Source organism: Scyliorhinus torazame, chromosome 9, assembly GCF_047496885.1.
Source record: "Scyliorhinus torazame isolate Kashiwa2021f chromosome 9, sScyTor2.1, whole genome shotgun sequence".
In the NCBI taxonomy this organism is placed as follows: Eukaryota; Metazoa; Chordata; class Chondrichthyes; order Carcharhiniformes; family Scyliorhinidae; genus Scyliorhinus; species Scyliorhinus torazame.
In genome coordinates, this window is record NC_092715.1 from 204,660,339 (window position 1) to 204,682,864 (window position 22,526).

Sequence of the window (22,526 nt, forward strand, 5' to 3'; positions counted from 1 at the left end):
GGTGGGTGTGTTTACTGTGTGGTGGGGGGTTTGGGGTGGGTGTGTTTACTGTGCGGTGGGGGGTTTGGGGTGGGTGTGTTTACTGTGCGGTGAGGGTTTGGGGTGGGTGTGTTTACTGTGCGGTGGAGGGTTTGGGGTGGGTGTGTTTTCTGTGCGGTGGGGGTTTGGGGTGGGTGTGTTTACTGTGCGGTGGGGATTTGGGGTGGGTGTGTTTACTGTGCGGTGGGGGTTTGGGGTGGGTGTGTTTACTGTGCGGTGGGGGGTTTGGGGTGGGTGTGTTTACTGTGCGGTGTGGGGTTTGCGGTGGGTGTGTTTACTGTGCGGTGGGGGGTTTGGGTGGGTGTGTTTACTGTGCGGTGTGGGGTTTGGAGTGGGGTGTGTTTACTGTGCGGTGGTGGGGTTTGGTGTGGGTGTGTTTACTGTGCGGTGGGGAGGTTTGGAGTGGCTGTGTTTACTGTGCGGTGGGGGGTTTGGGGTGGGTGTGTTTACTGTGCGGTGGGGGTTTGTGGTGGGGTGTGTTTACTGTGCGGTGAGGGGTTTGGGGTGGGTGTGTTTACTGTGCGGTGGGTGTTTGGGGTGTGGTGTGTTTACTGTGCGGTGGGGGGTTTGGGGTGGGTGTGTTTACTGTGCGGTGGGGGGTTTGGGGTCGGGTGTGTTTGCTGTGCGGAGGGGGGTTTGGGGTGGGTGTGTTTACTGTGCGGTGGGGGGTTTGGGGTGGGTGTGTTTTCTGTGCGGTGGGGGTTTGGGGTGGGTGTGTTTACTGTGCGGTGTGTATTTGGGGTGGGTGTGTTTACTGTGCGGTGGGGGATTTGGGGTGGGGTGTGTTTACTGTGCGGTGGGGGGTTTGGGGTGGGTGTGTTTACTGTGCGGTGGGGGGTTTGGGTGGGTGTGTTTACTGTGCCGTGTGGAGTTTGGAGTGGGGTGTGTTTACTGTGCGGTGGTGGGGTTTGGTGTGGGTGTGTTTACTGAGCGGTGGGGGGTTTGGGGTGGGTGTGTTTACTGTGCGGTGGGGGGTTTGGGTTGTGTGTGTTTACTGTGCGGTGGGTGTTTGGGGTGGGGTGTGTTTACTGTGCAGTGGGGGGTTTGGGGTGGGTGTGTTTACTGTGCGGTGGGGGGTTTGGGGTGGGGTGTGTTTGCTGTGCGGAGGGGGGTTTGGGGTGGGTGTGTTTACTGTGCGGTGGAGGGTTTGGGGTGGGTGTGTTTACTGTGCGGTGGAGGGTTTGGGGTGGGTGTGTTTTCTGTGCGGTGGCGGTTTGGGGTGGGTGTGTTTACTGTGCGGTGGGGATTTGGGGTGGGTGTGTTTACTGTGCGGTGGGGGATTTGGGGTGGGGTGTGTTTACTGTGCGGTGGGGGGTTTGGGGTGGGTGTGTTTACTGTGCGGTGGGGGGTTTGGGTGGGTGTGTTTACTGTGCCGTGTGGGGTTTGGAGTGGGGTGTGTTTACTGTGCGGTGGTGGGGTTTGGTGTGGGTGTGTTTACTGTGCGGTGGGGGGTTTGGGGTGGGTGTGTTTACTGTGCGGTGGGGGGTTTGGGTTGTGTGTGTTTACTGTGCGGTGGGTGTTTGGGGTGGGGTGTGTTTACTGTGCAGTGGGGGTTTGGGGTGGGTGTGGTTACTGTGCGGTGGGTGTTTGGGGTGGGTGTGTTTACTGTGCGGTGGGGGGTTTGGGGTGGGTGTGTTTACTGTGCGGTGGACGGGTTTGGAGTGGCTGTGTTTACTGTGCGGTGGGGGGTTTGGGGTGGGTGTGTTTACTGTGCGGTGGGGGTTTGGGGTGGGGTGTGTTTACTGTGCGGTGAGGGGTTTGGGGTGGGTGTGTTTACTGTGCGGTGGGTGTTTGGGGTGGGGTGTGTTTACTGTGCGGTGGGGGGGTTTGGAGTGGCTGTGTTTACTGTGCGGTGGGGGGTTTGGGGTGGGTGTGTTTACTGTGCGGTGGGGGGTTTGTGGTGGGGTGTGTTTACTGTGCGGTGAGGGGTTTGGGGTGGGTGTGTTTACTGTGCGGTGGGTGTTTGGGGTGGGGTGTGTTTACTGTGCGGTGGGGGGTTTGGGGTGGGTGTGTTTACTGTGCGGTGGGGGGTTTGGGGTGGGGTGTGTTTGCTGTGCGGAGGGGGGTTTGGGGTGGGTGTGTTTACTGTGCGGTGGGGGGTTTGGGGTGGGTGTGTTTACTGTGCGGTGGAGGGTTTGGGGTGGGTGTGTTTTCTGTGCGGTGGGGGTTTGGGGTGGGTGTGTTTACTGTGCGGTGGGGATTTGGGGTGGGTGTGTTTACTGTGCGGTGGGGGATTTGGGGTGGGGTGTGTTTACTGTGCGGTGGGGGGTTTGGGGTGGGTGTGTTTACTGTGCGGTGGGGGGTTTGGGTGGGTGTGTTTACTGTGCCGTGTGGGGTTTGGAGTGGGTGTGTTTACTGTGCGGTGGTGGGGTTTGGTGTGGGTGTGTTTACTGTGCGGTGGGGGGTTTGGGGTGGGTGTGTTTACTGTGCGGTGGGGGGGTTTGGGGTGTGTGTGTTTACTGTGCGGTGGGTGTTTGGGGTGGGGTGTGTTTACTGTGCAGTGGGGGTTTGGGGTGGGTGTGTTTACTGTGCGGTGGGTGTTTGGGGTGGGTGTGTTTACTGTGCGGTGGGGGGTTTGGGGTGGGTGTGTTTACTGTGCGGTGGGGGGGTTTGGAGTGGCTGTGTTTACTGTGCGGTGGGGGGTTTGGGGTGGGTGTGTTTACTGTGCGGTGGGGGTTTGGGGTGGGGTGTGTTTACTGTGCGGTGAGGGGTTTGGGGTGGGTGTGTTTACTGTGCGGTGGGTGTTTGGGGTGGGGTGTGTTTACTGTGCGGTGGGGGTTTGGGGTGTGTGTGTTTACTGTGCGGTGGGGGTTTGGGGTGTGTGAGTTTACTGTGCGGTGGTGGGTTTGGGGTGGGTGTGTTTACTGTGCGGTGGTGGGTTTGGGGTGGGTGTGTTTACTGTGCAGTGGGTGTTTGGGGTGGGGTGTGTTTACTGTGCGGTGGGGGTTTGGGGTGGGTGTGTTTACTGTGCGGTGGGGGGTTTGGGGTGGGTGTGTTTACTGTGCGGTGGGGATTTGGGGTGGGGTGTGTTTACTGTGCGGTGGGGGTTTGGGGTGGGGTGTGTTTACTGTGCGGTGGGTGTTTGGGGTGGGGTGTGTTTACTGTGCGGTGGTAGGTTTGGGGTGGGTGTGTTTACTGTGCGGTGGTAGGTTTGGGATGGGTGTGTTTACTGTGCGGTGGGGGTTTGGGGTGGGGTGTGTTTACTGTGCGGTGGGGGTTTGGGGTGGGGTGTGTTTACTGTGCGGTGGTGGGTTTTGGGTGGGGTGTGTTTACTGTGCGGTGGGGGTTTGGGGTGGTGTGTGTTTACTTTGCGGTGTGGTGTTTGGGGTGAGGTGTGTTTATTGTGCGGTGTGGGGTTTGAGGTGGGGTGTGTTTATTGTGCTGTGTGGGGTTTGGGATGGGGTGTGTTTATTGTGCGTTGGGGGGTTTTGGGTGGGTGTGTTTACTGTGCGGTGGGGGGGGTTGGGGTGGGTGTGTTTACTGTGTGGTGTGGGGTTTGGGCTGGGGTGTGTTTACTGTGTGGTGTGGGGTTTGGGCTGGGGTGTGTTTACTGTGTGGTGTGGGGTTTGGGCTGGGGTGTGTTTACTGTGCGGTGGGGGGTTTGGGGTGGGGTGTGTTTACTGTGCGGAGGGGGTTTTGGGTGGGGTGTGTTTACTGTGCGGTGGGGGGGTTTGGGGTGGGGTGTGTTTACTGTGCGGAGGGGGTTTTGGGTGGGGTGTGTTTACTGTGCGGAGGGGGTTTTGGGTGGGGTGTGTTTACTGTGCGGTAGGGGGCTTTGGGTGGGGTGTGTTTACTGTGCGGAGGGGGTTTGGGTGGGGTGTGTTTACAGTGCGGTGGGGGGGTTTGGGTTGGGGTCTGTTTACTGTGCGGTGGGGGGTTTGGGGTGGGGTGTGTTTACTGTGCGGTGGGGGGTTTGGGGTGGTGTGTGTTTACTGTGCGGAGGGGGTTTTGGGTGGGGTGTGTTTACTGTGCGGTGGGAGGTTTGGGGTGGGGTGTGTTTACTGTGCGGTGGTGGGTTTGGGGTGGGTGTGTTTACTGTGGGGTGGTCGGTTTGGGGTGGGTGTGTTTCCTGTGCGGTGGGGGGTTTGGGGTGGGGTGTGTTTACTGTGCGGTGGGGGGTTTGGGGTGGGGTGTGTTTACTTTGCGGTGGTGGGTTTGGGGTGGGTGTGTTTACTGTGCGGTGGGGGTTTGGGGTGTGTGTGTGTTTACAGTGCGGTGGGGGTTTGGGGAGGGTGTGTTTACTGTGCGTTGGGGAGTTTGGGGTGGGGTATGTTTACTGTACGGTGGGGGGTTTGGGGTGAGTGTTTACTGTGCGGTGGGGGGTTTGGGGTGGAGTGTGTTTACTGTGCGGTGGGGGGTTTGGGGTGAGTGTGTTTACTGTGCGGTGGGGGGTTTGGGGTGAGTGTGTTTACTGTGCGGTGGGGGGGTTTGGGGTGGGTGTGTTTACTGTGCGGTGGGGGGGTTTGGGGTGGGTGTGTTTACTGTGCGGTGGGGGGGTTTGGGGTGGGTGTGTTTACTGTGCGGTGGGGGGTTTGGGGTGGTTGTGTTTACTGTGCGGTGGGGGGTTTGGGGTGGGGTATGTTTACTGTGCGTTGGGGGGTTTGGGGTGAGTGTGTTTACTGTGCGGTGGGGGGTTTGGGGTGGGTGTGATTACTGTGCGGTGGGGGGGTTTGGGGTGGGTGTGTTTACTGTGCGGTGGGGGGTTTGGGGTGGGTGTGTTTACTGTGCGGTGGGGGGTTTGGGGTGGGTGTGTTTACTGTGCGGTGGGGGGTTTGGAGTGGGTGTGTTGACTGTGCGGTGGGGGGTTTGGGGTGGGTGTGTTTACTGTGCGGTGGGGGTTTGGGGTGGGTGTGTTTACTGTGCGGTCATGGGGTTTGGGGTGGGGTGTGTTTACTGTGCGATGGGGGGTTTGGGGAGGGTCTGTTTACTGTGCGGTGGCGGTTTGGGGTGGGGTGTGTTTACTGTGCGGTGGGTGTTTGGGGTGGGTGTGTTTACTGTGCGGTGGGGGGTTTGGGTTGTGTGTGTTTACTGTGCGGTGGGTGTTTGGGGTGGGGTGTGTTTACTGTGCAGTGGGGGTTTGGGGTGGGTGTGTTTACTGTGCGGTGGGTGTTTGGGGTGGGTGTGTTTACTGTGCGGTGGGGGGTTTGGGGTGGGTGTGTTTACTGTGCGGTGGACGGGTTTGGAGTGGCTGTGTTTACTGTGCGGTGGGGGGTTTGGGGTGGGTGTGTTTACTGTGCGGTGGGGGTTTGGGGTGGGGTGTGTTTACTGTGCGGTGAGGGGTTTGGGGTGGGTGTGTTTACTGTGCGGTGGGTGTTTGGGGTGGGGTGTGTTTACTGTGCGGTGGGGGGGTTTGGAGTGGCTGTGTTTACTGTGCGGTGGGGGGTTTGGGGTGGGTGTGTTTACTGTGCGGTGGGGGGTTTGTGGTGGGGTGTGTTTACTGTGCGGTGAGGGGTTTGGGGTGGGTGTGTTTACTGTGCGGTGGGTGTTTGGGGTGGGGTGTGTTTACTGTGCGGTGGGGGGTTTGGGGTGGGTGTGTTTACTGTGCGGTGGGGGGTTTGGGGTGGGGTGTGTTTGCTGTGCGGAGGGGGGTTTGGGGTGGGTGTGTTTACTGTGCGGTGGGGGGTTTGGGGTGGGTGTGTTTACTGTGCGGTGGAGGGTTTGGGGTGGGTGTGTTTTCTGTGCGGTGGGGGTTTGGGGTGGGTGTGTTTACTGTGCGGTGGGGATTTGGGGTGGGTGTGTTTACTGTGCGGTGGGGGATTTGGGGTGGGGTGTGTTTACTGTGCGGTGGGGGGTTTGGGGTGGGTGTGTTTACTGTGCGGTGGGGGGTTTGGGTGGGTGTGTTTACTGTGCCGTGTGGGGTTTGGAGTGGGTGTGTTTACTGTGCGGTGGTGGGGTTTGGTGTGGGTGTGTTTACTGTGCGGTGGGGGGTTTGGGGTGGGTGTGTTTACTGTGCGGTGGGGGGGTTTGGGGTGTGTGTGTTTACTGTGCGGTGGGTGTTTGGGGTGGGGTGTGTTTACTGTGCAGTGGGGGTTTGGGGTGGGTGTGTTTCCTGTGCGGTGGGTGTTTGGGGTGGGTGTGTTTACTGTGCGGTGGGGGGTTTGGGGTGGGTGTGTTTACTGTGCGGTGGGGGGGTTTGGAGTGGCTGTGTTTACTGTGCGGTGGGGGGTTTGGGGTGGGTGTGTTTACTGTGCGGTGGGGGTTTGGGGTGGGGTGTGTTTACTGTGCGGTGAGGGGTTTGGGGTGGGTGTGTTTACTGTGCGGTGGGTGTTTGGGGTGGGGTGTGTTTACTGTGCGGTGGGGGTTTGGGGTGTGTGTGTTTACTGTGCGGTGGGGGTTTGGGGTGTGTGAGTTTACTGTGCGGTGGTGGGTTTGGGGTGGGTGTGTTTACTGTGCGGTGGTGGGTTTGGGGTGGGTGTGTTTACTGTGCAGTGGGTGTTTGGGGTGGGGTGTGTTTACTGTGCGGTGGGGGTTTGGGGTGGGTGTGTTTACTGTGCGGTGGGGGGTTTGGGGTGGGTGTGTTTACTGTGCGGTGGGGATTTGGGGTGGGGTGTGTTTACTGTGCGGTGGGGGTTTGGGGTGGGGTGTGTTTACTGTGCGGTGGGTGTTTGGGGTGGGGTGTGTTTACTGTGCGGTGGTAGGTTTGGGGTGGGTGTGTTTACTGTGCGGTGGTAGGTTTGGGATGGGTGTGTTTACTGTGCGGTGGGGGTTTGGGGTGGGGTGTGTTTACTGTGCGGTGGGGGTTTGGGGTGGGGTGTGTTTACTGTGCGGTGGTGGGTTTTGGGTGGGGTGTGTTTACTGTGCGGTGGGGGTTTGGGGTGGTGTGTGTTTACTTTGCGGTGTGGTGTTTGGGGTGAGGTGTGTTTATTGTGCGGTGTGGGGTTTGAGGTGGGGTGTGTTTATTGTGCTGTGTGGGGTTTGGGATGGGGTGTGTTTATTGTGCGTTGGGGGGTTTTGGGTGGGTGTGTTTACTGTGCGGTGGGGGGGGTTGGGGTGGGTGTGTTTACTGTGTGGTGTGGGGTTTGGGCTGGGGTGTGTTTACTGTGTGGTGTGGGGTTTGGGCTGGGGTGTGTTTACTGTGTGGTGTGGGGTTTGGGCTGGGGTGTGTTTACTGTGCGGTGGGGGGTTTGGGGTGGGGTGTGTTTACTGTGCGGAGGGGGTTTTGGGTGGGGTGTGTTTACTGTGCGGTGGGGGGGTTTGGGGTGGGGTGTGTTTACTGTGCGGAGGGGGTTTTGGGTGGGGTGTGTTTACTGTGCGGAGGGGGTTTTGGGTGGGGTGTGTTTACTGTGCGGTAGGGGGCTTTGGGTGGGGTGTGTTTACTGTGCGGAGGGGGTTTGGGTGGGGTGTGTTTACAGTGCGGTGGGGGGGTTTGGGTTGGGGTCTGTTTACTGTGCGGTGGGGGGTTTGGGGTGGGGTGTGTTTACTGTGCGGTGGGGGGTTTGGGGTGGTGTGTGTTTACTGTGCGGAGGGGGTTTTGGGTGGGGTGTGTTTACTGTGCGGTGGGAGGTTTGGGGTGGGGTGTGTTTACTGTGCGGTGGTGGGTTTGGGTTGGGTGTGTTTACTGTGGGGTGGTCGGTTTGGGGTGGGTGTGTTTCCTGTGCGGTGGGGGGTTTGGGGTGGGGTGTGTTTACTGTGCGGTGGGGGGTTTGGGGTGGGGTGTGTTTACTTTGCGGTGGTGGGTTTGGGGTGGGTGTGTTTACTGTGCGGTGGGGGTTTGGGGTGTGTGTGTGTTTACAGTGCGGTGGGGGTTTGGGGAGGGTGTGTTTACTGTGCGTTGGGGAGTTTGGGGTGGGGTATGTTTACTGTACGGTGGGGGGTTTGGGGTGAGTGTGTTTACTGTGCGGTGGGGGGTTTGGGGTGGAGTGTGTTTACTGTGCGGTGGGGGGTTTGGGGTGAGTGTGTTTACTGTGCGGTGGGGGGTTTGGGGTGAGTGTGTTTACTGTGCGGTGGGGGGGTTTGGGGTGGGTGTGTTTACTGTGCGGTGGGGGGGTTTGGGGTGGGTGTGTTTACTGTGCGGTGGGGGGGTTTGGGGTGGGTGTGTTTACTGTGCGGTGGGGGGTTTGGGGTGGTTGTGTTTACTGTGCGGTGGGGGGTTTGGGGTGGGGTATGTTTACTGTGCGGTGGGGGGTTTGGGGTGAGTGTGTTTACTGTGCGGTGGGGGGTTTGGGGTGGGTGTGATTACTGTGCGGTGGGGGGGTTTGGGGTGGGTGTGTTTACTGTGCGGTGGGGGGTTTGGGGTGGGTGTGTTTACTGTGCGGTGGGGGGTTTGGGGTGGGTGTGTTTACTGTGCGGTGGGGGGTTTGGAGTGGGTGTGTTGACTGTGCGGTGGGGGGTTTGGGTTGGGTGTGTTTACTGTGCGGTGGGGGTTTGGGGTGGGTGTGTTTACTGTGCGGTCATGGGGTTTGGGGTGGGGTGTGTTTACTGTGCGATGGGGGGTTTGGGGAGGGTCTGTTTACTGTGCGGTGGCGGTTTGGGGTGGGGTGTGTTTACTGTGCGGTGGGTGTTTGGGGTGGGTGTGTTTACTGTGCGGTGGGGGGTTTGGGGTGGGTGTGTTTACTGTGCGGTCATGGGGTTTGGGGTGGGGTGTGTTTACTGTGCGATTGGGGGTTTGGGGAGGGTCTGTTTACTGTGCGGTGGCGGTTTGGGGTGGGGTGTGTTTACTGTGCGGTGGGTGTTTGGGGTGGGTGTGTTTACTGTGCGGTGGGGGGTTTGGGGTGGGTGTGTTTACTGTGCGGTGTGGGGTTTGGAGTGGGGTGTGTTTACTGTGCGGTGGTGGGTTTGGGGTGGGTGTGTTTACTGTGCGGTGGGGGGTTTGGGGTGGGTGTGTTTACTGTGCGGTGGGGGGTTTGGGGTGGGGTGTGTTTGCTGTGCGGAGGGGGGTTTGGGGTGGGTGTGTTTACTGTGCGGTGGGGGGTTTGGGGTGGGTGTGTTTACTGTGTGGTGGGGGGTTTGGGGTGGGTGTGTTTACTGTGCGGTGGGGGGTTTGGGGTGGGTGTGTTTACTGTGCGGTGAGGGTTTGGGGTGGGTGTGTTTACTGTGCGGTGGAGGGTTTGGGGTGGGTGTGTTTTCTGTGCGGTGGGGGTTTGGGGTGGGTGTGTTTACTGTGCGGTGGGGATTTGGGGTGGGTGTGTTTACTGTGCGGTGGGGGTTTGGGGTGGGTGTGTTTACTGTGCGGTGGGGGGTTTGGGTGGGTGTGTTTACTGTGCGGTGTGGGGTTTGGAGTGGGGTGTGTTTACTGTGCGGTGGTGGGGTTTGGTGTGGGTGTGTTTACTGTGCGGTGGGGGGTTTGGGGTGGGTGTGTTTACTGTGCGGTGGGGGGTTTGGGGTGTGTGTGTTTACTGTGCGGTGGGTGTTTGGGGTGGGGTGTGTTTACTGTGCAGTGGGGGTTTGGGGTGGGTGTGTTTACTGTGCGGTGGGTGTTTGGGGTGGGTGTGTTTACTGTGCGGTGGGGGGTTTGGGGTGGGTGTGTTTACTGTGCGGTGGGGGGGTTTGGAGTGGCTGTGTTTACTGTGCGGTGGGGGGTTTGGGGTGGGTGTGTTTACTGTGCGGTGGGGGTTTGTGGTGGGGTGTGTTTACTGTGCGGTGAGGGGTTTGGGGTGGGTGTGTTTACTGTGCGGTGGGGGGTTTGGGGTGGGTGTGTTGACTGTGCGGTGGGGGGTTTGGGGTGGGTGTGTTTACTGTGCGGTGGGGGTTTGTGGTGGGTGTGTTTACTGTGCGGTGGGGGGTTTGGGGTGGGTGTGTTTACTGTGCAGTCATGGGGTTTGGGGTGGGGTGTGTTTACTGTGCGGTGGGGGGTTTGCGGAGTGTCTGTTTACTGTGCGGTGGCGGTTTGGGGTGGGGTGTGTTTACTGTGCGGTGGGTGTTTGGGGTGGGTGTGTTTACTGTGCGGTGGGGGGTTTTGGGTGGGTGTGTTTACTGTGCGGTGGCGGGTTGGGGTGGGGTGTGTTTACTGTGCGGTGGCGGTTTGGGGTGGGGTGTGTTTACTGTGCGGTGGGTGTTTGGGGTGGGTGTGTTTACTGTGCGGTGGGGGGTTTGGGGTGGGGTCTGTTCACTGTGCGGTGGCGGTTTGGGGTGGGGTGTGTTTACTGTGCGTTGGCGGTTTGGGGTGGGGTGTGTTTACTGTGCGTTGGGTGTTTGGGGTGGGTGTGTTTACTGTGCGGTGGGGGGTTTGGGGTGGGTGTGTTTACTGTGCGGTGTGGGGTTTGGAGTGGGGTGTGTTTACTGTGCGGTGGTGGGTTTGGGGTTGGTGTGTTTACTGTGCGGTGGGGGGTTTGGGGTGGGTGTGTTTACTGTGCGGTGGGGGGTTTGGCGTGGGGTGTGTTTGCTGTGCGGAGGGGGGTTTGGGGTGGGTGTGTTTACTGTGCGGTGGGGGGTGTGTGGTGGGGTGTGTTTACTGTGCGGTGAGGGGTTTGGGGTGGGTGTGTTTACTGTGCGGTGGGTGTTTGGGGTGGGGTGTGTTTACTGTGCGGTGGGGGGTTTGGGGTGGGTGTGTTTACTGTGCGGTGGGGGGTTTGGGGTGGGGTGTGTTTGCTGTGCGGAGGGGGGTTTGGGGTGGGTGTGTTTACTGTGCGGTGGGGGGTTTGGGGTGGGTGTGTTTACTGTGCGGTGGAGGGTTTGGGGTGGGTGTGTTTTCTGTGCGGTGGGGGTTTGGGGTGGGTGTGTTTACTGTGCGGTGGGGATTTGGGGTGGGTGTGTTTACTGTGCGGTGGGGGATTTGGGGTGGGGTGTGTTTACTGTGCGGTGGGGGGTTTGGGGTGGGTGTGTTTACTGTGCGGTGGGGGGTTTGGGTGGGTGTGTTTACTGTGCCGTGTGGGGTTTGGAGTGGGTGTGTTTACTGTGCGGTGGTGGGGTTTGGTGTGGGTGTGTTTACTGTGCGGTGGGGGGTTTGGGGTGGGTGTGTTTACTGTGCGGTGGGGGGGTTTGGGGTGTGTGTGTTTACTGTGCGGTGGGTGTTTGGGGTGGGGGGTGTTTACTGTGCAGTGGGGGTTTGGGGTGGGTGTGTTTACTGTGCGGTGGGTGTTTGGGGTGGGTGTGTTTACTGTGCGGTGGGGGGTTTGGGGTGGGTGTGTTTACTGTGCGGTGGGGGGGTTTGGAGTGGCTGTGTTTACTGTGCGGTGGGGGGTTTGGGGTGGGTGTGTTTACTGTGCGGTGCGGGTTTGGGGTGGGGTGTGTTTACTGTGCGGTGAGGGGTTTGGGGTGGGTGTGTTTACTGTGCGGTGGGTGTTTGGGGTGGGGTGTGTTTACTGTGCGGTGGGGGTTTGGGGTGTGTGTGTTTACTGTGCGGTGGGGGTTTGGGGTGTGTGAGTTTACTGTGCGGTGGTGGGTTTGGGGTGGGTGTGTTTACTGTGCGGTGGTGGGTTTGGGGTGGGTGTGTTTACTGTGCAGTGGGTGTTTGGGGTGGGGTGTGTTTACTGTGCGGTGGGGGTTTGGGGTGGGTGTGTTTACTGTGCGGTGGGGGGTTTGGGGTGGGTGTGTTTACTGTGCGGTGGGGATTTGGGGTGGGGTGTGTTTACTGTGCGGTGGGGGTTTGGGGTGGGGTGTGTTTACTGTGCGGTGGGTGTTTGGGGTGGGGTGTGTTTACTGTGCGGTGGTAGGTTTGGGGTGGGTGTGTTTACTGTGCGGTGGTAGGTTTGGGATGGGTGTGTTTACTGTGCGGTGGGGGTTTGGGGTGGGGTGTGTTTACTGTGCGGTGGGTGTTTGGGGTGGGGTGTGTTTACTGTGCGGTGGTGGGTTTTGGGTGGGGTGTGTTTACTGTGCGGTGGGGGTTTGGGGTGGTGTGTGTTTACTTTGCGGTGTGGTGTTTGGGGTGAGGTGTGTTTATTGTGCGGTGTGGGGTTTGAGGTGGGGTGTGTTTATTGTGCTGTGTGGGGTTTGGGATGGGGTGTGTTTATTGTGCGTTGGGGGGTTTTGGGTGGGTGTGTTTACTGTGCGGTGGGGGGGGTTGGGGTGGGTGTGTTTACTGTGTGGTGTGGGGTTTGGGCTGGGGTGTGTTTACTGTGTGGTGTGGGGTTTGGGCTGGGGTGTGTTTACTGTGTGGTGTGGGGTTTGGGCTGGGGTGTGTTTACTGTGCGGTGGGGGGTTTGGGGTGGGGTTGGTTTACTGTGCGGTTGGGGTTTGCGGTGGGGTGTGTTTACTGTGCGGTTGGGGTTTGGTGTGGGGTGTGTTTACTGTGCGGTGGGGGGTTTGGGGTGGGGTGTGTTTACTGTGCGTTGGGGGGTTTGGGGTGGGGTGTGTTTACTGTGCGTTGGGGGGTTTGGCCTGGGGTGTGTTTACTGTGCGGTGTGGGGTTTGGGCTGGGGTGTGTTTACTGTGCGGTGTGGGGTTTGGGGTGGGTCTGTTTACTGTGCGGTGGGGTGTGTTTACTGTGCAGTTGGGGTTTGGGGTGGGGTGTGTTTACTGTGCGGTTGGGGTTTGGGGTGGGGTGTGTTTACTGTGCGGTGGGGTGTGTTTACTGTGCGGTTGGGGTTTGGGGTGGGGTGTGTTTACTGTGCGGTTGGGGTTTGGGGTGGGGTGTGTTTACTGTGCGGTGGGGGGTTTGGGGTGGGGTGTGTTTACTGTGCGGTTGGGGTTTGGGGTGGGGTGTGTTTACTGTGCGGTGGGGGGTTTGGGGTGGGGTGTGTTTACTGTGCGGTGTGGGGTTTGGGGTGGGTGTGTTTACTGTGCGGTGGGGTGTTTGGGGTGGGGTGTGTTTAATGTGCGGTTGGGGTTTGGGGTGGGGTGTGTTTACTGTGCGGTGGGGGGTTTGGGGTGGGGTGTGTTTACTGTGCGGTGTGGGGTTTGGGGTGGGGTGTGTTTACTGTGCGGTGTGGGGTTTGGGGTGGGGTGTGTTTACTGTGCGGTTGGGGTTTGGCGTGGGGTGTGTTTACTGTGCGGTGGGGGGTTTGGGGTGGGGTGTGTTTACTGTGCGGTGGGGGGTTTGGGGTGGGGTGTGTTTACTGTGCGGTTGGGGTTTGGCGTGGGGTGTGTTTACTGTGCGGTGGGGGGTTTGGGGTGGGGTGTGTTTACTGTGCGGTTGGGGTTTGGGGTGGGGTGTGTTTACTGTGCGGTGGGGGGTTTGGGGTGGGGTGTGTTTACTGTGCGGTGTGGGGTTTGGGGTGGGTGTGTTTACTGTGCGGTGGGGGGTTTGGGGTGGGGTGTGTTTACTGTGCGGTTGGGGTTTGGGGTGGGGTGTGTTTACTGTGCGGTGGGGGGTTTGGGGTGGGGTGTGTTTACTGTGCGGTGGTGGGTTTGGGGTGGGGTGTGTTTACTGTGCGGTGTGGGGTTTGGGGTGGGTGTGTTTACTGTGCGGTGGTGGGTTTGGGGTGGGTGTGTTTACTGTGCAGTGGGTGTTTGGGGTGGGGTGTGTTTACTGTGCGGTGGGGGTTTGGGGTGGGTGTGTTTACTGTGCGGTGGGGGGTTTGGGGTGGGTGTGTTTACTGTGCGGTGGGGATTTGGGGTGGGGTGTGTTTACTGTGCGGTGGGGGTTTGGGGTGGGGTGTGTTTACTGTGCGGTGGGTGTTTGGGGTGGGGTGTGTTTACTGTGCGGTGGTAGGTTTGGGGTGGGTGTGTTTACTGTGCGGTGGTAGGTTTGGGATGGGTGTGTTTACTGTGCGGTGGGGGTTTGGGGTGGGGTGTGTTTACTGTGCGGTGGGGGTTTGGGGTGGGGTGTGTTTACTGTGCGGTGGTGGGTTTTGGGTGGGGTGTGTTTACTGTGCGGTGGGGGTTTGGGGTGGTGTGTGTTTACTTTGCGGTGTGGTGTTTGGGGTGAGGTGTGTTTATTGTGCGGTGTGGGGTTTGAGGTGGGGTGTGTTTATTGTGCTGTGTGGGGTTTGGGATGGGGTGTGTTTATTGTGCGTTGGGGGGTTTTGGGTGGGTGTGTTTACTGTGCGGTGGGGGGGGTTGGGGTGGGTGTGTTTACTGTGTGGTGTGGGGTTTGGGCTGGGGTGTGTTTACTGTGTGGTGTGGGGTTTGGGCTGGGGTGTGTTTACTGTGTGGTGTGGGGTTTGGGCTGGGGTGTGTTTACTGTGCGGTGGGGTGTTTGGGGTGGGGTTGGTTTACTGTGCGGTTGGGGTTTGGGGTGGGGTGTGTTTACTGTGCGGTTGGGGTTTGGTGTGGGGTGTGTTTACTGTGCGGTGGGGGGTTTGGGGTGGGGTGTGTTTACTGTGCGTTGGGGGGTTTGGGGTGGGGTGTGTTTACTGTGCGTTGGGGGGTTTGGCCTGGGGTGTGTTTACTGTGCGGTGTGGGGTTTGGGCTGGGGTGTGTTTACTGTGCGGTGTGGGGTTTGGGGTGGGTCTGTTTACTGTGCGGTGGGGTGTGTTTACTGTGCAGTTGGGGTTTGGGGTGGGGTGTGTTTACTGTGCGGTTGGGGTTTGGGGTGGGGTGTGTTTACTGTGCGGTGGGGTGTGTTTACTGTGCGGTTGGGGTTTGGGGTGGGGTGTGTTTACTGTGCGGTTGGGGTTTGGGGTGGGGTGTGTTTACTGTGCGGTGGGGGGTTTGGGGTGGGGTGTGTTTACTGTGCGGTTGGGGTTTGGGGTGGGGTGTGTTTCCTGTGCGGTGGGGGGTTTGGGGTGGGGTGTGTTTACTGTGCGGTGTGGGGTTTGGGGTGGGTGTGTTTACTGTGCGGTGGGGGGTTTGGGGTGGGGTGTGTTTACTGTGCAGTTGGGGTTTGGGGTGGGGTGTGTTTACTGTGCGGTGGGGGGTTTGGGGTGGGGTGTGTTTACTGTGCGGTGTGGGGTTTGGGGTGGGGTGTGTTTACTGTGCGGTGTGGGGTTTGGGGTGGGGTGTGTTTACTGTGCGGTTGGGGTTTGGCGTGGGGTGTGTGTACTGTGCGGTGGGGGGTTTGGGGTGGGGTGTGTTTACTGTGCGGTGGGGGGTTTGGGGTGGGGTGTGTTTACTGTGCGGTTGGGGTTTGGCGTGGGGTGTGTTTACTGTGCGGTGGGGGGTTTGGGGTGGGGTGTGTTTACTGTGCGGTTGGGGTTTGGGGTGGGGTGTGTTTACTGTGCGGTGGGGGGTTTGGGGTGGGGTGTGTTTACTGTGCGGTTTGGGGTGGGTGTGTTTACTGTGCGGTGGGGGGTTTGGGGTGGGGTGTGTTTACTGTGCGGTTGGGGTTTGGGGTGGGGTGTGTTTACTGTGCGGTGGGGGGTTTGGGGTAGGGTGTGTTTACTGTGCGGTGTGGGGTTTGCGGTGGGGTGTGTTTACTGTGCGTAGGGGGGTTTGGGGTGGGTGTGTTTACTGTGCGGTGTGGGGTTTGGGGTGGGGTGTGTTTACTGTGCGGTGTGGGGTTTGGGGTGGGGTGTGTTTACTTTGCGGTGGGGGTTTGGGGTGGGGTGTGTTTACTGTGCGGTGGGGGTTTGGGGTGGGGTGTGTTTACTGTGCGGTGTGGGGTTTGGGGTGGGGTGTGTTTACTGTGCGGTTGGGGTTTGGCGTGGGGTGTGTGTACTGTGCGGTGGGGGGTTTGGGGTGGGGTGTGTTTACTGTGCGGTGGGGGGTTTGGGGTGGGGTGTGTTTACTGTGCGGTTGGGGTTTGGCGTGGGGTGTGTTTACTGTGCGGTGGGGGGTTTGGGGTGGGGTGTGTTTACTGTGCGGTTGGGGTTTGGGGTGGGGTGTGTTTACTGTGCGGTGGGGGGTTTGGGGTGGGGTGTGTTTACTGTGCGGTTTGGGGTGGGTGTGTTTACTGTGCGGTGGGGGGTTTGGGGTGGGGTGTGTTTACTGTGCGGTTGGGGTTTGGGGTGGGGTGTGTTTACTGTGCGGTGGGGGGTTTGGGGTGGGGTGTGTTTACTGTGCGGTGTGGGGTTTGCGGTGGGGTGTGTTTACTGTGCGTAGGGGGGTTTGGGGTGGGTGTGTTTACTGTGCGGTGTGGGGTTTGGGGTGGGGTGTGTTTACTGTGCGGTGTGGGGTTTGGGGTGGGGTGTGTTTACTTTGCGGTGGGGGTTTGGGGTGGGGTGTGTTTACTGTGCGGTGGGGGTTTGGGGTGGGGTGTGTTTATTGTGCAGTGGATGTTGTGGCGCGTTATGTTTTCTGTTTGTTGTGGGTTTTGTCGCAAGTTTTTTTACTGTTTGGCGGGTGTTTTGGGCGTATTATGTTTTCTGTTTGGTGGTGTGTATGTGATGTGCGCTGGGCTATTTGAGTGGGGTGAGGTGACGGAATGGGGGTGGAATGTGCACAGTATGGGCAAAAGTATTAATTACTTTTGGAATATAGTCACTGTCAGTTTGCAAATACGGCAACCATTTTGTAATCAGCATAATGTCAGGTAATCTGTTTTAGTGATCTGGGGGCGAAATTCTCCGGTATCGGCGCGATGTCTGTCAACCGGCACCAAAAACGGCGCAAATCAGTCGGGCATTGCGCACCCCCCCGGGGCCAGATCGCCCCGCAGGACCCTGGAGCCCGCCCGCACCGCCTTGTCCCGCCGGTAAGGTAGGTGGTTTAATCTACGCCGGCGGGACAGGCATTCTAGCAGCGGGACTTCGGCCCATCCGGGCCGGAGAATCGCGGGGGGTGGCGGACCCGCCAACCGGTGCGGCGCGATTCCCGCCCCCGCCGAATCTCCGGTGCCGGAGAATTCAGCAACCGTCGGGGGCGGGATTCAGGTCAGCCCCCGCCGATTCTCCGACCCGGCCGGGGGGGGTCGGAGAATCTCACCCCTGATTCGGGATTTCCGCGCTCTTTTTCAAATAATACCATGGGTGGCTCTGCCAGATGTGCAGCACTCCCTCATTACTGCACTGTGCTGGCAGCCGAGATTTTGTATCCCAATCTCAGGATTGGGATTTTGAAGCCATGACCTTCTGATTTAACTGCTCAGATTATCGGATCTTGCAACTCATGGGCGTGGGACCCTGCCATGCACAAATTAGATGCTACATTTTCCTGCATTGCAACAGTAACTACACATTGCAAAGTACCTCATTGGCTATAAAGCACTTTGGGTGTCCTGTGGTAATTAACTGCAAGTACTTTCCTCCAATTATGCTGCCACTAAGCCAAGGCTGATAAAAATTGCATTCTCAGAGGAATAAAAGAAACAATTTCATGTAAAATCTAGAGTACAGGCTGCTCAGACAGTTAGATAATGCATTGTTGTCACATGATAATGAGGTTAATTATCATAAACACTATTCAACCTATGACATCAAATCAAGCAAGTCTGATCTTGACAACCCAGACTGCCTGCACAAGTGTCAAGTGAAAAACATTTATGACAAGTGAAGGCAAATATTTCGAAATAGATGGAATTCCTGAAAATAGCCCCAGTATTTTTCCTGTCTTCTGCTCCTGAAGGCTGGAATCTGAATCCATGCTGGCGAGCAGAGTTTCTGATACTACACACCAGATGCTCATCTGTGAATAGGCTGTTTGAACATGGGAAACTTCACCATTCAATCTGATGCTAGTCCTTAATTGACGCTCAAATTCTCACTTTGCACCCAACAAAACACCCAGGACTCAGCACCTTGGGACACGCTGAAGTCATAGAGTCATAGATAGAGGTTGTGAAAGGTGTTGTTTAAATGCTCTATTGGGGGAGATGTTTGCATGTAAAATCTGTTTCAATGATGAATGGTACATCCTCTTGTGAAATGAGGGGCAGGATTCTCCAATTCGCCAGCCGTGTTTCTCAGCGGTACACCGTTCACTGGTGGTGGGATTCTATCTTCCCGCCAGTTGTCAATGGGATTTCCCCATTGAAGCCACTTCACGCGCCAGGAAACCCCATGGGCGGAGGTGCACTGCCAGCGGGAAAGAAAATCCCAATGGCCGAAGAGATACGGCCAAGCTTTCTTTTCCATTATGAGTCTCCACATGGGCTGGAATTTCCGCTGCCAGCGCATTCCCGCCCGTGGGTTTCCTGGCAACATGGGGTGGCTTCAATTGGAAATCCCATTGACAAGTGGCGGGAGTAGCGGATCATGCCTCCAGCGATCAGCCCACCGCCAAGAAACATGCGGCTGGGCACCGGGGATTCCCACCCAAGACCTTTTCCAATAATGTTGCTTTTGAATCTATTTTTAAACTAGTGGACCCATATTCAGCTTTTACAATTGAAACATTGAAGCTTACAGGATAGCAAGTGGCCATTTGGCCCATCACCTGTGTGCCGACAGCCGCAGCAATGCAAAACAAATCCTCCTGCTCAGTGGCGGACCTACATTTTTGGGCCCCTTCGCAACCAGCAACGAGGTCTGGGTAACCACTGTTATCTTCTTCAATGGGGTTGTTCCACGACAGATCACCACAAACTTTTTAAAAATGTAACCACTACATCTCAGATTTTGATTAAAATTGCTGTACTTGTTGATCTCCAAATTTCTTTCTCTGTCAGTCTGGCCTCAATAAAAGTTGAGACGGATTCGCACGTAAACAAAAGTTATTTATTTAGCTTGCAAGCTTAATCATCTTACAGAATGTAACAGGACGTCCTGCCTCTTACACTCCAGAAAACGACTGAACTACCAGACAAAGGGATCTCTGCAAAATCAGTTCAAATGGTATCAAGTTTCACATACTCGACGGACATAGGTCAGCCTAGGTCCCTCCTGACCTGTTCGATCTATTCTGATTGGCTCACTTCCAATCCCTTTCTCTGGCCCCTATCAATGAAGCATCACCCTCATAGACACACCTCTTCCTGCTTTTTCCATGCGGTCTCAAATTCCTTTGTCCCTAACTGCAAAAATCAAAGTGGCTTATTTCTACATTACATTAACTAGTAACTCTAAAGTAACTATTTTATATCACATTCGTCATTCCCTCCTTTTATCATTCCATGATAACCGAACTATCCAATCTATAGCTACGGTTCCTCATCTAAAAAGATTCGTCGCTGCATTTCCAATTCCTGTCTTAGCCCCCCTTCATCTGCTTCACCCTCATGGATTTTAACAGTTAAATTTTTTTCTCGGTGATTGGGGCGGTGATCTGATCCAGTGCACCCAGCATTCTACCCATCACACATTTAAGGATGGCCAGGCCCACAAAGATGCAGCCGATAGCTACCACTAGATACATGGCCATATTTATCAACCAGTCCTTCCATCCTCCAAATCCCCAGTTACCCCAAGAGCCAGGATCCTGCATCCCGTCCAAGTGATCCCGTATGCGATCCATAAATTTAGTGATGTTAGCGGTCAAGTCTTGAACACCCATAATACACTTGCCCTGTACTATGGCGCATACCCCACCCTCACGGGCCAGAAGATAGTCAAGAGCATACCGGTTCTGCATTGCAAACAACCGTAGCTGAGACAACTCCTTAGTTATTGCCCCGAGGGCTCCCAAGGTTTCATTTCCCAAAAGGGTAAGGCCGCAAATAAAATAATTCCGATCACTAACAGCCAAGGAACCCCCCACACCTCCCAGTGTCAATACGCTCAGAATGCCCCACCCGGCTGAGTGGCCCCGGTTGGGTGCAAGAACCTGAGGTTTTTTCCAGTTCTCGCAAAATTCAGCAGAGACTGCCCGGCGTGCTAACTGATTATGCAGGTTCCACGCCGAAGGGCAGGGGACTGTGGTAGGGACTAGAGTCCCTATAGCAATTCGGCGGGGAAATGGGGGTGACAAAACGTTGGTCGCCGTACCATTAAATAAAAAGTAGTATCCTTGTTCCGTGTGGAGACTAGCATCACAATCAGTATATCGGTTGCGTAAGGACCTCCCAGTAGCCCAGTTTATCCAATTTTGAAATGCCCATTCGGGCCGCCCAGCAATGCGGAAAGCCCTATTCCCGACAGTGATATGAGAGACATTCGCCCAGCCACAAAGGAGCTGGAGGCCAGCGTTCAATGGAACGCAAGTGGTGCTATAACAAACGCATTGGCCAGACGCCTGGGTGATATGGCACCTCCTGTCCATACAGGTGGGAAACAGACATGTTATATTTGTGTCCACCTCTACCAGCAAACAGCCATATCCTTCACTGCTGAAGCAATTCTCGTACGACCGGGAATCCCTATTGGGAGTGAAGTGGCTAGGTATGTACGCCCTCCACCGTCGCAGCCTATCGTACTGTGAATGGGAATTATCCCGAGGGAGGGGAAGGCAAATAGCCGGTGGTGCTGAATCCGGATCGTAAGGAAGAGTGACTTGCTCGGGCAATGGCTCGGAACGCTGACAATGAACCACCGTTTGGGGAGTGCCCCAAAGCGGTGAAACAGAAAATAACCTAGACACCGCTGCGGGGTTTGGGTAGCAGACAACCCGTCCCTGGCCATACAGACGGTGGTAAATCTGGTAGAAGAGATTCATACTACCCGGGTTTTCCTCAGTTTGGCCTTTAATTAACTTAAGTGCATCTCCCGGTAACCTACGTTCTAGCTGTACTTCCCTTCTCACACGCCCCGTCCTCTCTCTAGTCCCTTTCTCTTTCTCATGGTCTCTTCCTACACTCTTCTGACAGCTTGATGTTACCTTTATTGTACCACTTTTAACACATCCAAAATCAAATTTACATGTATTCCAAAAACAAGGCAATGTCCATATAATGTTCCCTTCCCATCGCCGGGACCGGTGCAGCTGCTTCATGACTCCCGCATTCTCCTTAACTTTGATGACCTTCCATGAGTCGATACCATGTCCTCGTATATGGGGGCAGTGAAGAACATCACCTGTGCATAGGTGATGTATCCTTGTAGATTGGTTGGGGCTACACAGATACATAATATTCCCCTTTTCCATGTCCATCGCCAATAACACGCCAAGCGAAGTGAGGCCAAATATCAGACAGACGATGCGTAGCCACTCCATCATGCTCCACACCTGTAAAATAGCACTGGAGAAGGGAGGCAGGTTAGTATCCGACCTTTTACAGTAGTGGAGATGGGCTCAATTTACAGTGATGTAGGTGGACCCAAGCACTTCGCCCCTCCACTTTAACTGCTGTGGGGGTGGCAAGGAGAACTTGGAAGGGCCCGTCCCATCGCGGCTCCGACCCCTTCCTAGTCCAATTTTTGACCATTACATAACTACCGGGCTGGACTGAAAGTGAGCTAGGTACTGGGGGCAATGGCTGGTGAGCCGCGCGGACCTGGCCATGGAGTTCCTTGAGCACTTGCGTAAGGGCCAGAACATAGGTGGTCATTTCCTCAGTCATCTGATGAAACTGAACCCGTCTGGGAACCTGCAGGCTCCAAGGAGTTCTAAGAGGCCTGCCATAGAGAATCTCGGCGGGAGAGAGCCGGGCTGGTCCCGCAGGTGTAACCCGCAGCTGGAAGAGGGCAACGGGGAGCAACTTAAGCCATGTCAGTCCCGTGTCTGCTCTTAATTTAGCCAATTTAGTTTTGAGGGTCTGATTGTGTCTTTCAACCAACCCGGCTGCCTGCGGTCTGTAAGCACAGTGTAACTGCTGGCGTATGCCCAACTGGGAGCAAAACTCCTTGTTAATTTGTCCAATAAAATGAGGCCCATTATCAGAACTTAACTGAGCTGGTATACCGTACCGGGGAATGATTTCCCTCATCAAGACTTTAACCACAGTAGCAGCTTTACTATAGATAGTCGGATACGCCTCAACCCATCTGCTGAACACATCCACAATGACCAAAACATATTTATAACATTGACACCTTTCCAACTCAATGTAATCCATTTGGAGCGTCTCAAAGGGACCACTGGGCAACGGGGTTTGCCCCTTCCCACAAGGGATACCTTTTCCGGTGTTATATTGCTGACAAATCAAACACCGATTACTGATACTTTGGGCCAACCCCTGCATTTTAGGGTGCCACCAAGTGTCCAGCAACAAATCACTAGTCCCCCGAGCCCCACAATGAGTTGCAAAGTGTACACATTCGATGACCCATAAAGCCAGTACATCAGACATACAAGTCTGATGTGCAGGCGTGGTCCATAAAGAGGAAACAGAATCATATGTACAACCTAACCGTTTCCACATTTGTTTATCACTCTCAGGAGCGTCCTCCTGTAACCTTATGACGTCTTGGATGGTTGGCATTGGCTTGTCAGAAGCAGACACATTCATAGTAGATCGTTTAGTCTGACTTAACATTTTAGGCACCATCACTTGCTGAATTTGTGCGGCTGTGCGCGCTGCACGATCTGCTCGTTCATTACCAACGTCAACTGGGGTTGTACCATTCGTGTGGGCAGCGCATTTAATAACGGAAATCTGCGCTGGCAGAAGGAGGGCCTGCAGTAGGTCATTAACTAAACCCCGGTGGGATATTTGACCACACATAATCATGTCAGGTTGTTCTGACGAAATGTCACTCAAATCGCCCCTTATTGTGGTAGTTTCCTGAATCAAGGCTAAACAGTCGTGGCCAGGTGCGTCTTCATGGACAGGGGGACCACTAAGAAAACAGGCTGGATTGATAGTGGTACAGTATTTAAATGTCAGACGTGGATTGTTCAAAAGGTATATCTCATACCTATTCTGACGAGCTGCGGTAAGATGCTGACCATTCGCCCCATATCCCTGGCATGGTACTGGTCATGGACCTGACGTGTAATATGAGGGCTTACCGAAGCTGACTGTGGCCATAAATGTGGTG